The following is a 13,467-nucleotide window of genomic DNA, read 5'->3' as shown; positions in this document are numbered from 1 at the left end:
TATAGTACTACTAGGTGTGGTGATAACAATGTTTAGATTGCAACCATGACAATGTTATTAGATATATAAATGAAGTTGACAAAATCAACAATGATACTAGATAATGTGATAATGATAAAAGCGTAAATATAGTTAAAATAATAATAATAATAATAATAATAATAATAATAATAATAATAAATATGTAGCTTTATTAACAATGAAGAAAAAAACATTATCAAAGTAATAAGAGGACATCTTTCTAATATTAAAAAACTAATATAACAGTTTTTTATTTTAAAAAATATCTAAAAGTTGTTGTGAATTAAGTTAAATATGGTTAATTTTTTTAAATATGTTTTATTTTTCTTAACAAACATAATTTATATTTAAAAATCAAATATAAAAATTATACTCATCGTAAATATTATCAGGGTCGACGAAAACAACGTATTTTTGAAACATTTCCGAAATTAATTATGTATGTTCCGGAAAGCAAAATCTGGTTTGATGGGGGTGTTGGAAGAAATATGATGGAGTGAGGAAGAAACAACCTTCACCAAATTCATATAAATATTTTTAAACTTTTTTATTGATTAATAATTGTTTTAAATTTGTTTTATTATAATTAATAATTAAAATATAATTTGAAAGTGTCAATAATCTAAATCATTAAAATTATTATATATTTATGTCATTATATTAGAAGTGAGTTTTAAGCTTAACCTAATCCCATGTGTGAATTGACCTTATCTCTAATTGATGTGGGACTTCTAAGACACTTCCTCGTGCATAGAATAAAAAATTAGTAGATGGTCCATTAACGACCCAATATTGAGTATAACAAAATATTCAAAAAAGTTAGCTAGAATGCAGATTAGTCCACAAATAATCTATTCCTTCCCTCCATTTCATGATAAGATAAATACATTAGACTAGAATATGTTCACGTGTTAAAAACACTAACTTTACTCATCAAATTTTAATCTAGTAGTGGAGGGTTTAACCCACTTTTTAACACCTATGAGAAACATCTCATGAATCACTCAAATATAAAACCATTCACATTCATTAAACATTCAAAATAAAAATAAATCACTAAACATTTAATCCTCTTATTTTTCTTCTTTTGAGAACTCCAATTTTGTTTTTCTTATTAAATGGATATAAAATTAACTATTTGTTGCAGCAAGAATCATATACTCTTTATATATTCCTATTGCCTTCGAATTACAATTTACAACTTAAAATCCATTGGTGAGTAGGTTTTTAGTTTTCATTAATCAATAACAAATGTACAACTTGCATATTACAATATATTTTTCAATAATTTTTTTATTATCGTAATAAAATGAAAATTTGACTCATCATGGTATCTGGTGTACTAAAATGGAAAAAAAAATTGAAAACACATTTAAAATGGGGCAATTTGCAGACGAAGAGGAAAGAGGGATGCGACTAAGTAAATAATTATTTATGCTGTGCTGACTGAGTATTGGTCACTGCAATTTGCACATTTTACATTTGAATACAATATTTTAAATATTACTTTAATATTAGAATCTCATAATTTTTTTTTTTATTGTTAAGATTAGATTTTAAGATGGCGTGCAGACATTTTTGTTCCTTTGCTCTCTTCATTTGCCATTCGTAGACGCCAAGAACCCTAACAGGTACTGCTCCCTTTTCCCTTTGCTCAAACATTCTCTTGCCCTCTTATTTTTTCTTCAAATCATTGCATGGCTTCACATCAAAGTCTATTTTTTCTCCCATTTTCCCACTTTCATTTTAATCTAAGATTTTGTTGATCTGTTTGGTTTTTACCTCAGAGATCTGATTTTTGCTTACTCTTTTTTTCATGCTAAAATGGATCTTGATCGAAACCCAGAAGCTGAAATATTTGGGGGAGGAGGTTTTGCATGTGTGCATTTATGGGATTTGGATAATCTACCCCGTTTTCTGGTTCGACTTTATTTGAGCTAAAACAAAGGTGAGTTTTTAGGTCAGACAATTGCATTATGCTGTTTTTGTAGTTGTAGTTGTTTCACTTTCTGTTTACCGTGTTCAATGCGTTCTGTTTTGGTTTGTGTTGGTTTCTTAGGAGAATGCAATGGACTTGGATAATCTGTGAGGATATTTAACATAGTGTACACTCACTGCATTGTATACCTGCAAATAGTTTCATCATTTGGTGTTGTGATGGATGGTGATAATGGTCTCAACATCCGCAACTGGGGTTACTATGAACCGGCCACATCGTTTAAGAGCCACCTGGGGCTGCAGCTGATGTCATCCATGCCGGAAAAGCCTTTAATCGGAGGGCGCAATGCGGCAGTTTTATCTGGCACAAATGGGGCATTTCACCACAGAGACATTGGTATGTCCCACGCTACATACCCTATGGAATACACGAGGGATGCTTGGATTAGTAGTTACAGAGACAAGTATATGAATATGATACCTACAAATCATAACTATGGTGGTATTCCGGAGACATCTTCGGCACATCAAATTCAAATGATTCCACCGCCGGAGTTGCCGAAGGAAGAAAGGGAAGTGGAAGAGGAACCTGTTGTTGAGAAGGTAACTGGGGGAACTCGTAAGAAAAGACAGAGCCCAAAGGTGCCGAAATCTCCCAAGGCTAAGAAGTCCAAGAGGGGACCTCGTGTGCCAAAGAATGAGAATGCTCCCACAGTTCATCGTGCAAGAGTTCCAAAGAAAACTACTGAAATTGTAATAAATGGAATTGACATGGATATTTCAAGTATTCCAATCCCTGTTTGTTCATGCACAGGAGCATCTCAACAGTGTTACAGATGGGGTTCTGGAGGGTGGCAATCTGCATGTTGCACAACAGGCATGTCAGTGTATCCTTTGCCTATGAGTACCAAGCGGCGTGGTGCAAGGATAGCTGGAAGAAAAATGAGTATAGGAGCATTTAAAAAAGTTTTGGAGAAACTTGCTGCTGAGGGTTATAACTTTTCTAATCCTATTGATTTGAGGACTTATTGGGCAAAACATGGCACCAACAAGTTTGTCACTATTAGGTAGGTCTGATCTATCGTCAACTAGCTTCTTATTCCTTTCGATCTGTTTGTCATGTACATATATGTGTATTTGGCCAGAGACTGAGGCTTCTTAGGTGGTTTGTAGTACCAGAATTTTCGACGTCACAAGACATTTCCTGTTCTTTTCTGACTTTACTGTCACCATTTCTTTGGATTGAGTGCCTGGGAATTCAATCTTTCGGTTGGTGGGTTGGTCCTGAAAGGAAACTAGCTGATAGCATCTTGTTTTTATTGATATTTAGAAGTAAATTTTATCAGTTCATGAAATTGCTGGTGTTTGAAAATGTTACATCCATCTCTTTTTTACTTCCAACTGGCTATGTGAGTTTAGTTGTTTAGTGTTGTATTTTTTCTTATAAAGAACACTAGAGGTGTTCATTCCAACCCTTATACAAAATCTATGCCTGAAAAAATTTTTGCAGCATAAAGATACATTATTTTATACTATTAAGAGTATAAATAACTCATAAAAAAAGCCGTATTCCTAGATTCCTACTAGACCATCACACCATAAGCTTGCAATAATACAATATTCCGATCCGAAAGTGTAATCCAAGAGCAACTTGATGAGTTCAGAAGGTCTGCACCAGTATTAGATTATGCAAAGATGAAGTTACACCTCATCCATAAATTTATCACTTCTTTTCTGTGTATCCTACCCTTGTCCCCCTCTTTGCTTCTATTCTGCTTGAAGAATGTTGGGTCCTGCAATACAGCAAGATATTGCAACCTGATCCTTGTTGATGCTGAAATAACATTTTTAGCAGCTTTGGTTTGTTATCCTGAGTCTCTTCTTCCAAATTTCACATTTCAAATTAGCCATCAAGAATTTGAACATAGTTTCTGACAACGATGGAAGGTATATCTGCACAAAACATACACAGTGAGCACCCAGAAGCCATTCTAGCTTCACTGACTCAACTTATCAGGTAGGCACTGTTAATAGCACCCTCATGGGATATCACTAAAACTGAACTCTCATCCTATATTATAAGCTTGTTTAGGATCTCTACTTGAAAACACTGCACACTGTCATAAATTGCAATGTGTTTTGAGATTGTCTGATTCCACGAATGATTCAGTTTGTTTTTGAAGAAATTGACTGGTTTGAAGTGGTAAAAGCAATATTCAGTGTTTTTTCAAAACATTTTTCCTTTTTACTGTTTTTGTTTGTAAAATGAATGACAGTGCTCTACTTCCGAGCACATGTAGTTCAACAATTTGATTGCTGCATCATTTATATGCTATTTTGTGGTAGATGCAGTTCAGCTTTTAGAGAGTCTGGTTTATTGAACATTTGTCCAGTAATTATACTTATGTCATATCTTTATTTAGTATTTATTACATATTTAAAAAATTATAATTATAATTAAGGTAACATGGTGTTATAAAAATTGTAGAATAAAAAAAATGCATAATTGTTTTCTTTAATGTCAAATAATAAACAAAATTTATAATAACATAAATTTCAAAAGAAAATATAAAATAAATTAAAAATATTTTAATAATTTAAAATAGAGACCAACAAGACTTATGCATTATATCCCATTTGAAATATTATACGTGTATTCTCATTAACATCAAGATACATTTCACTACACAAATTTATTTGACATCTCTGTATTTTAAACATGATTATAATTTATTTTTTTTGCATGTATCATAATTCGTATTATAATGAAGTTGTAACATCTTTACATGAATTTCCACATGTTTGATAATAATATTATAAAGTTTAGATTTAATCAAAAATTAGTATATATTGTAGTAATTAATTTTTCTAAAAATATTTTTCAAATAAAACTTATTTATTTTTAATTAATTTTGAACTGTTCGAAATTCATTTTAGACTCCTGCAAATGGAGAAACAACTAATTCTGTAGATTGTTTTTATATTGACCTTAAATTGGATGAGAAAGAATTTTAATAACATACTCTTTAATGTATTTTCATTTATCATTAATTAAAATTAACTTAGTACTCTTAAATTATGCATAAATCTTATAACAAAAGAGACTCGTGAAATTTTTTATTTTTAATAAATCTCTGAAAATGTCAGTCAAATAATGAATTTAAAAAGTATATGTTAAATGTGTTGTAAATACTTTTTTTAATGTGTATAATACATTTATTAAAATTTATAATAATTTCTTTAAAAATTAAATTTAATGTAATTTTGTATTCATTGACATTTTATTGAGAGCAATGTGAAATCATGGAATATATATTCTCAGTGAGGACTGCTTGTAAACTACTTAAAATTAAGTTTTAAATAGTGTTGATATTTTAATATAATATATACTTTCACTTTAATGGAAAATAAAAAAAACAGTTCTTCACGTGTACATATATAAAAAGTAACGTTTCTGTTTTTCTTTATTTTTTCGGAAATTTTGAATTTAGAAGCTAAATAACCGAAGACGAAAATAATAAATCATTCTTTATGAAATATAAAAGAATTTATTGCTCATTAAATTTGACAATGAAAGTTCAAACCGAAAAAAGTTGACAGATCAGAAATTGTTTCTCTCATTATTGAACAATTAAACGCATAAATTAAACTAATATATATTACGCAATTATTACCACTTAAATAAGACAGTGACATAACAGATAACTTTACAAAATTCAACGGCATCAATGAAAACCAGGTCTCACAATTGTTGTCGTCTTATAAATTTTAGTACTATTGTGTTTTAAGATTAATTCAGAAAGTTAGTTTTTGTTTTCTTTACATAAACTCCAAAATTTGACTATCGCTTGGGCTTTTCGTTATTGGGCCTTACTGAATGTTCGATCCAATCCAGCTGAAAGGAGAGAGGGATGAAAAGAAAAGACAGTTTCTTCCTGCACCTCTGTATTAAAGTAACATTATTCCAATTGGTCTCTTTTAATATATATTCATAATTTTGAAATATACATTTAATGCTTAAAATTTATTGTGTAGATGCTATAAAGCATTTTAAAAAACTCATTTTAATTCTAAAAATTTAAAATTTAAAGACTAAATGTATTATTTTAAATTTAAAAAACTATTTTTTTTTAATTTGAAAAGGAAAAACCAAATGTATATTAAATTTCAAAACTAGAAAATAATTTAATTCAAAACTCAAGATCATTCTATTTCAATCCATTTCATTCTCTTCCATCCATGTAAATTTGCCTCATGGTTATTATACAAAAGCTTTTGTCTTTTCACCATTAGAAGATGCAATCACCAATCCTTTCTCAAATAAAATTTGTTCCTTAACCTACAATTCAATCAAAAGGATGGAAAAAACCTACAGATTTGTTTTCTTCCTGCAATTTTTGTTCCTTAACAGTAAGTACCATTTACTTTCAGATTAATCCATAAAATTTCTCACTTTATGTCAATTAGTTCTTCAATGTCATTTTAGTCATGAATGTAACCACATTTTACTATTTTAGTAGAACATGTTTGATATCTTGAAGGTACATTGACATGCTAAAATTACATTAACTGATTTAGTAGATACTAAAATGACAGTAAATGATTATGTTGAAGAACTAAGATGACAGTAACTTAGTAAGTGAATAAATTCAAATACCAAAATGACAAAAAGTAACAAACTTAATGACAAAACTGAACTGACAGTAAATTCCAATTTCAAAGACTAAAGTGACTACTTACCAAAAATAAAACTAGGCCTTAAGTCTTCATTTTTAGAGTAAACAATTCAAAACAAGAGAAATATACCTTATTTTGAGTTGTCAAATTTGTAATAATAATAATAATAATAAGTACATACAATTCCAAACAAGAATACAAGAAATTCATGTCACTTGTCAAAGGTGCATATTATCCCAACTTGTATACCATGATAAAGAAGAAAAGGAAACATAAAATAATTCAGCCTTTTTTTTTAGCTTAAACTAATTCTCACCTTCCTATTTGAGACACAATATCAAGCTGCAATTTCTCATTTTTCACAATGACAGCCATCTTATCTTATCTTCACACAATGTTCAATAAACATGTTTCTCTAAATGCATCTATCACGAAATAGTATAAATGATTTAGCAATTAAATTGTTGAAAGTAGAACACTGTCAGTCATTTTATAAAGAAAAACAGTAAAAAGGAAAAATATATAGAGAAAGCAGTAAATAGTGCATTTACTACTTCAAACCAGTCAAGCTGAATCATTCACTGAATCAGATACTATCAAAACACATATCAATTTATCAGTGTGCAGTGTTTTCAAGTGAGCCTAGTTTTCACAGTCATTGAAATAGGCACATTCTAACTAAGTATGGATTTACACAACACTGAACAACTGAACTCACATAATTAGTTTGAACTGAAAAAGATATAACTTTCAAACACCAGTAATCTCATGAACCAATAAAATTTTACTTCTAGATATCAATAAAACAAGATGCTATATATCAACTACTTCCCTGTGAGGACCAACCCACCAACCACAAGATTGATTTTTCCAATCCAAAGAAGTGATGATAATAACATAGGAAGACTTGGAAAAGAACAGAAAATGTCTTCTGACCTCGAAATTTCTTGTACTACAACACCTAAGAAGCCTCAGTCTCTGGCCAAATACACATATATATACATGACAAACAGATTGAAAGGAATAAGAAGCTAGTTGACGATAGATCAGACCTACCTAATAGTGACAAACTTGTTGGTGCCATGTTTTGCCCAATAAGTCCTCAAATCAATAGGATTAGAAAAGTTATAACCCTCAGCAGCAAGTTTCTCCAAAACTTTCTTAAACGCTCCTATACTCATTTTCCTTCCAGCTATCCTTGCACCACGCCGCTTGGTACTCATAGGCAAAGGATACACTGACATGCCTGTTGTGCAACATGCAGATTGCCACCCTCCAGAGCCCCATCTGTAACACTGTTGAGATGCTCCTGTGCATGAACAAACAGGGATTGGAATACTTGAAATATCCATGTCAATTCCATTTATTACAATTTCAGTAGTTTTCTTTGGAACTCTTGCACGATGAACTGTGGGAGCATTCTCATTCTTTGGCACACGAGGTCCCCTCTTGGACTTCTTAGCCTTGGGAGATTTCGGCACCTTTGGGCTCTGTCTTTTCTTACGAGTTCCCCCAGTTACCTTCTCAACAACAGGTTCCTCTTCCACTTCCCTTTCTTCCTTCGGCAACTCCGGCGGTGGAATCATTTGAATTTGATGTGCCGAAGATGTCTCCGGAATACCACCATAGTTATGATTTGTAGGTATCATATTCATGTACTTGTCTCTCTGACTACTAATCCAAGCATCCCTCACGTAATCCATAGGGTATGTAGCGTGGGACATACCAATGTCTCTGTGGTGAAATGCCCCATTTGTGCCAGATAAAACCGCAGCATTGCGCCCTCCGATTAAAGGCTTCTCCGGCATGGATGACATCAGCTGCAGCCCCAGGTGGCTCTTAAACGATGTGGCCGGTTCATAGTAACCCCAGTTACGGATGTTGAGACCATTATCACCATCCATCACAACACCAAATGATGAAACTATTCGCAGGTATACAATGCAGTGAGTGTACACTATTCAAATAACCTCACAGATTATTCAAGTCCACTGCATTCTCCTAACAAACCAACACAATTGAAAACAGAACACGTTTAAGATGGGAAACAAAGAGTGAAACAAAACTATAACTACATCAACAGCAGAATGCAATTGTATGACCTAAAAACTCACCTTTGGGTGAGCTCAAACAAAGTCAAACCATAAAAGGGGATAACTTATAAAAATCCCATAAATGCACACATGCAAAACCTCCTGCCGCAAATATTTCAGCTTCTGGGTTTTGATCAAGATCCATTATAACATGAAAATATGGTAAAAGAAAAATCAGATCTTTGAAGTGAAAACCAAACAGATCAACAAAATCTAACACTAAAATGGAAGTGGAAAAATGGGTGAAAAAAGAGATTTTGATGTGAAGCCATGCAATGATTTGAAGAAAAAATAAGAGGGCAAGAGAATGTTTGAGCAGAGGGAGAAGGGAGCAGCACCTGTTAGGGTTCTTGGCCTCTACGAATGGAAAATGAAGAGAGCAAAGGAACAAAAATGTCTGCACGCCATCTTAAAATCTAATCTTAACATTAAAAAAACATTTATGAGATTCTAATATTAAAGTAATATTTAAAATATTGTATTCAAATGCAAAATGTGCAAATTGCTTAGACCAATACTGAGTCAGCGGAGCATAAATAATTATTCACTTAGTTCCTCTTTCTTCTTCCTCTGCCAATTGCCCCATTTTAAATGTGTTTTTCCATTTTAGTACACCAGACATTGTAGAGACGTGATCATGATAACTCAAATTTCCATTTTATTTTAGTGCTAAGAAAATTACTGAAAAATATAATCGTAATCTGCAAGTTGTACATCGGTGGAACATGTTGAGTATATGCTTCTTGTTGCAACAAATGTTTAATTGTATATCAATTTCATGAATCACAAAATTGGAATTGTCAAAAGAAATGAACTAATGAGGATTGAAAGTTTAATGAACTTTTTGTGGAGTATTTGAATATTTGAGTATTTTATGACATGTTTAGGATGGTTATATGTCTTTTCGTATTTGATTTTCAAAAATAAATTTTAAAATAAAGAGTTAAATATGTTTTTCTCCCGTGTCTCAAATTTCAGTGAATTTTGAAATTAGTCATTTTTTAAAATTTTATATCAATTTAGTCCTCCATCCTTATAAATGCATGGATTTAATCATTCTTATCAGAATTTGTTAAATTTATTTAACATTTTAAACACAATTATGATAATATTTGAGTTAATATTGAAGCGAAGATGTATGAAACGATGTACAACATTTAAATATTATGATGAGATGCGTTTAAAACCTCAGATAAACCTAACAAAATTTAATTAAAAGACTAAATTCACGGATTTTTAAATATGTAGGATTAAATTGGTCAAAAATTTTGAAAAAGAATTAATTTTAACTTTCACTGAAACTTGAGGAACAAAAATATATTTAACCCTAAAATAAAACATGTTTTTTAAGGAAAATTAAAATATAATATAATTTTCGGTTTTAGAAAATTGTCCTATTATTTCTTTACGGTGGTTTTTTTTTTTCATTACTAATAAATCTACATTTTTTTATTATTAATACTGTACTTTATCTACACTTTATTATTATATTAATTTAGAATTTAGATTACTTATTAATTTTTCTATGCTATTTTTTTATCGTGTTTTGAAAATACACATGACCATTAATTTTAATATTTTAAAATATATTAAAATTATTTTTAAAGTATTAAAATAATATATTCTTAATGTTCGGTCAAAGAAAAGAAAAACTAATTTATTTACTATTATTCGTACCTCCAGCACAGTATCATTTATACGATGTTATGAGTAGAACCAGTATTACCATTATCATTGGTTAGTATATTCAACTATATTTATTTTTAATTAAATTAATGAGCAAATAATTTATAGCTGAAAAAAAATATACATCTTTAAATATAAATTATTTTTTCAAAAATACAAAAAAAATAAATAAATTGTGAAGAGAGTTATCATAAAGTATTCTATATTTTGAAACCTGAAACTCTTGTCATAATTTTGTTGTCTCAGATCATTGAAAGAGAAAATTATATATAAATTTTCATTGGTTTTAATTTGTAAACGAAATAGTATAAGATCGGCTAAAAAGTAAAATAAGTAAATATTCATTTTGAACTTTAAGAAAAAAGTCTTAATTTTTTTTAGTATTAATATATATTTTTTAAATTAATTATATAATTATGTTTAAAATAAATTTATATTTATATTTTATTATTAATATATTTCTATTAAACTAATTATTGAACATGTTTAAGAAAAAGCAGACTCCAATCATAATTTGAAAACTAAAATTTTTAAATAAAGAAACTCATTTTTAAACTTAGGTCTTTTTAATTCTTGAGCTGCATGAATATATATAAGTATTATTTAGATATTAAAGAAAATGAAGTGAAAATATATATTTTTTAAATTGAATTTATAAAGCTCTCTTAAGAATTTAAAATATATTGGGGATAGAAAAACTTCAAGTTTCAAATGTCTGGAGCGATGGTAAATGTTTTTATTGTGTGTAAATTGAACTACAAATGAACATTTCATTCTATTTTATTATTATAATTTTAAATGCATTTTATTTTATAAGATTATTAGTATTTTATGCATCCGAAAAAATTCCATTGATAGCTGACCCACTTGCAACAGGCTGGGCTGGTTACAGCCTTGGGTTGGGCTACTTAACCTTATTCAATATTTCACACTTAATTCTTCTAAATCCACAAAATATATAGAGTAAAAAAAAGAGTTATATGTTAATTTTTATGATAATTATCTTTAAATTAATTTTGTACCAATTAATAATACAGATAAATATATTAATTGTACATAACCATCAAAACTGGACTTTATTAATACTACACACATAACCATCAAATCATCAAAAAGAAAGTCCCACACACAAGAAAAGTCAATGCTTAACTTTTTTATTTTATATAAAGTGTTCGTAAGTATTTAAGAATATTTATTAAAAAAATTTATTGACTATAATTTTTCAATAATTACATATTATAAAATTAATAATAACCTTTTCTTATTAAATGTGTGCTTTAATTTTTTTTCCTAGACAATTCTTCTGGATTTTTTGTTTTAAAACTACTAAATAGTTGAATTTTAATAAATTTATATTTTATTTACAGAAGAATATTAACAAAAATTTAAAAATATTTTACGATGTATTTAATGATTATTTTTAATAATTCTGAAAATTAATGTCAAAACTCTATTAATACTTTCCATGAATGACCTTGCAATACCAATTAAAAAAGCATTAAACATAAAAATGTATATCAGTGTTAAACTAAAAAAAATAAATTTGAAATAAAATATCCATTTCATAATTAAACAATGTTTCATTATTGTTTTTAAAATCATTGATAGTGAAATATATCTTTCTTTGATTGTATTTGGATTGAAGAATATAAATCTCTCAATAATTTATAGATATTATTGCGACTGGTTGAATACTCTATGGAAAAAGAAAAGAAGTCAAAGCCCAATTATTTTTTAGATTTTTTTTATTATAGTACCTCTGTGAGAAAAATGTAAAGTAATTGTCACGTGATCATTTAATTTTTTTTACATGAATTGTATAATTAGTTTTTTTTTTTTGTAAATTCATTTATATTTTCGAATTAAAAATTAAATCACTTTACTTTTAGTGTATTCTCTTCTTTCTTAATATTCTAATAATGGGAAGACTTTGATTTGAGTATATTATTTAACACCTTTTATTGCATACATAAAGTCTTTTAGAGAGATTCTCAAACTTAGATTCAAAGTTATTTTCCTACCATTCTTCTCATTTTCACTTTGTAAGACTGGGCTTTGGCCCAGTACCCTTTTCTTTAGTTTGAATGTTGACTTTCTTTTCCTTGTCCATAATGTAACTTGTTCTATTTCTACCTCTAAACCTTTTTCCTCCTTTCCTGATTTTTAATTTTGATTTTTGTTCGAATTATAATTAGTTGTCCGACAGCTATCGTTAGAAACAATCACTGCATTTTCGAAGTATTGTCCGCTTTGGAACGTTTGAGCTTCGTCACGGTTTTGTCTTTAAAAGACGTCTCGAAGGGTGGAGGGAGATATGAATATTTAAACTTCGTTTGATCTCAACTCTTAAACAATGTGAAATTTATTGAGTGTACCAGAACAATTCTCATAAATAGATCCTACAGAAGTTAACAAATTATACAAAAAATTTACTCAATTATAATTTAATTTGGAATAACTTTTTTTTTTACACTAATATATCTGGATTGTTTCTCTTTTAGTCTATTATTTGAGGATTTGATAATTTCACCAATTATGTTGTAGTTGAAAAAGTTGTTCTATGAACTATTTTATTATACTTGCCATGAGTTTCGATTTGTTAAATAATATTTCTAAGTTTCTAAAAGTGTGGATGCTTTATCATCCTTAATTTGATTGTTGAAAAAGTTGAACCTTGGAATTTATCACTTTCTTTATTTTATTCTAAAAAGTTAAAACGTAATCCCATCAAAATGAGAATGTTTTAGTAATTAAAGTGAACATTGAAATCCACCTAATCACAGTGACGATGTTGTCTATGTCATGACATTAGCAATGAATGATGTCACAGTATTTTACATTTTTTTTTTTGGATCATATATTGAGGTATAGGTTTATGATTAAAATTCATTGTTCAAAATCATAGAACAGTGAGAATAATTGACTAGTGTGATCTTGGCATGTTTTATCTGAAACAACAACATTGAGTTTGAGAACTGAAGATAAGTCTCCATCACTTGGTTGCAAATATCATGCACGTTCGATAGTCACGAACAACTCTTCAAAATCACAC

At 29.1% G+C, this 13,467-nt stretch overlaps 2 pseudogenes across 3 annotated transcripts; one reads left to right on the top strand and one right to left on the bottom strand.

Moving 5' to 3' along the window:
- The first annotated feature begins 1,502 nt into the window (after positions 1–1,502).
- On the top strand, positions 1,503–3,314 carry LOC114180366 (protein BASIC PENTACYSTEINE1 pseudogene; annotated as a pseudogene). The gene is made up of 3 exons (XR_014994285.1): positions 1,503–1,652; positions 1,868–1,969; positions 2,081–3,314. The product of XR_014994285.1 is annotated as a protein BASIC PENTACYSTEINE1 pseudogene (transcript).
- Positions 3,315–7,402: 4,088 nt separating this feature from the next.
- On the bottom strand, positions 7,403–9,213 carry LOC114180400 (protein BASIC PENTACYSTEINE2 pseudogene; annotated as a pseudogene). 2 transcript variants are annotated; one of them, XR_014994295.1, is made up of 3 exons: positions 9,068–9,213; positions 8,751–8,852; positions 7,403–8,637 (listed from the first exon to the last, which is right to left on the bottom strand). The product of XR_014994295.1 is annotated as a protein BASIC PENTACYSTEINE2 pseudogene, transcript variant X1 (transcript). The 2 variants fall into 2 exon arrangements; XR_014994296.1 differs by lacking the exon at positions 8,751–8,852 and having other exon boundaries at positions 9,068–9,208.
- Between the last annotated feature and the right edge of the window lie 4,254 nt (positions 9,214–13,467).

This window comes from Vigna unguiculata, chromosome 4 (assembly GCF_037176805.1).
Source record: "Vigna unguiculata cultivar grain cowpea cultivar isolate G323 ecotype 2 chromosome 4, ASM3717680v1, whole genome shotgun sequence".
Classification (NCBI taxonomy): domain Eukaryota; kingdom Viridiplantae; phylum Streptophyta; class Magnoliopsida; order Fabales; family Fabaceae; genus Vigna; species Vigna unguiculata.
Note: the sequence above shows the minus strand (reverse complement) of the source record. Positions and strands in the feature narration are given on the sequence as shown.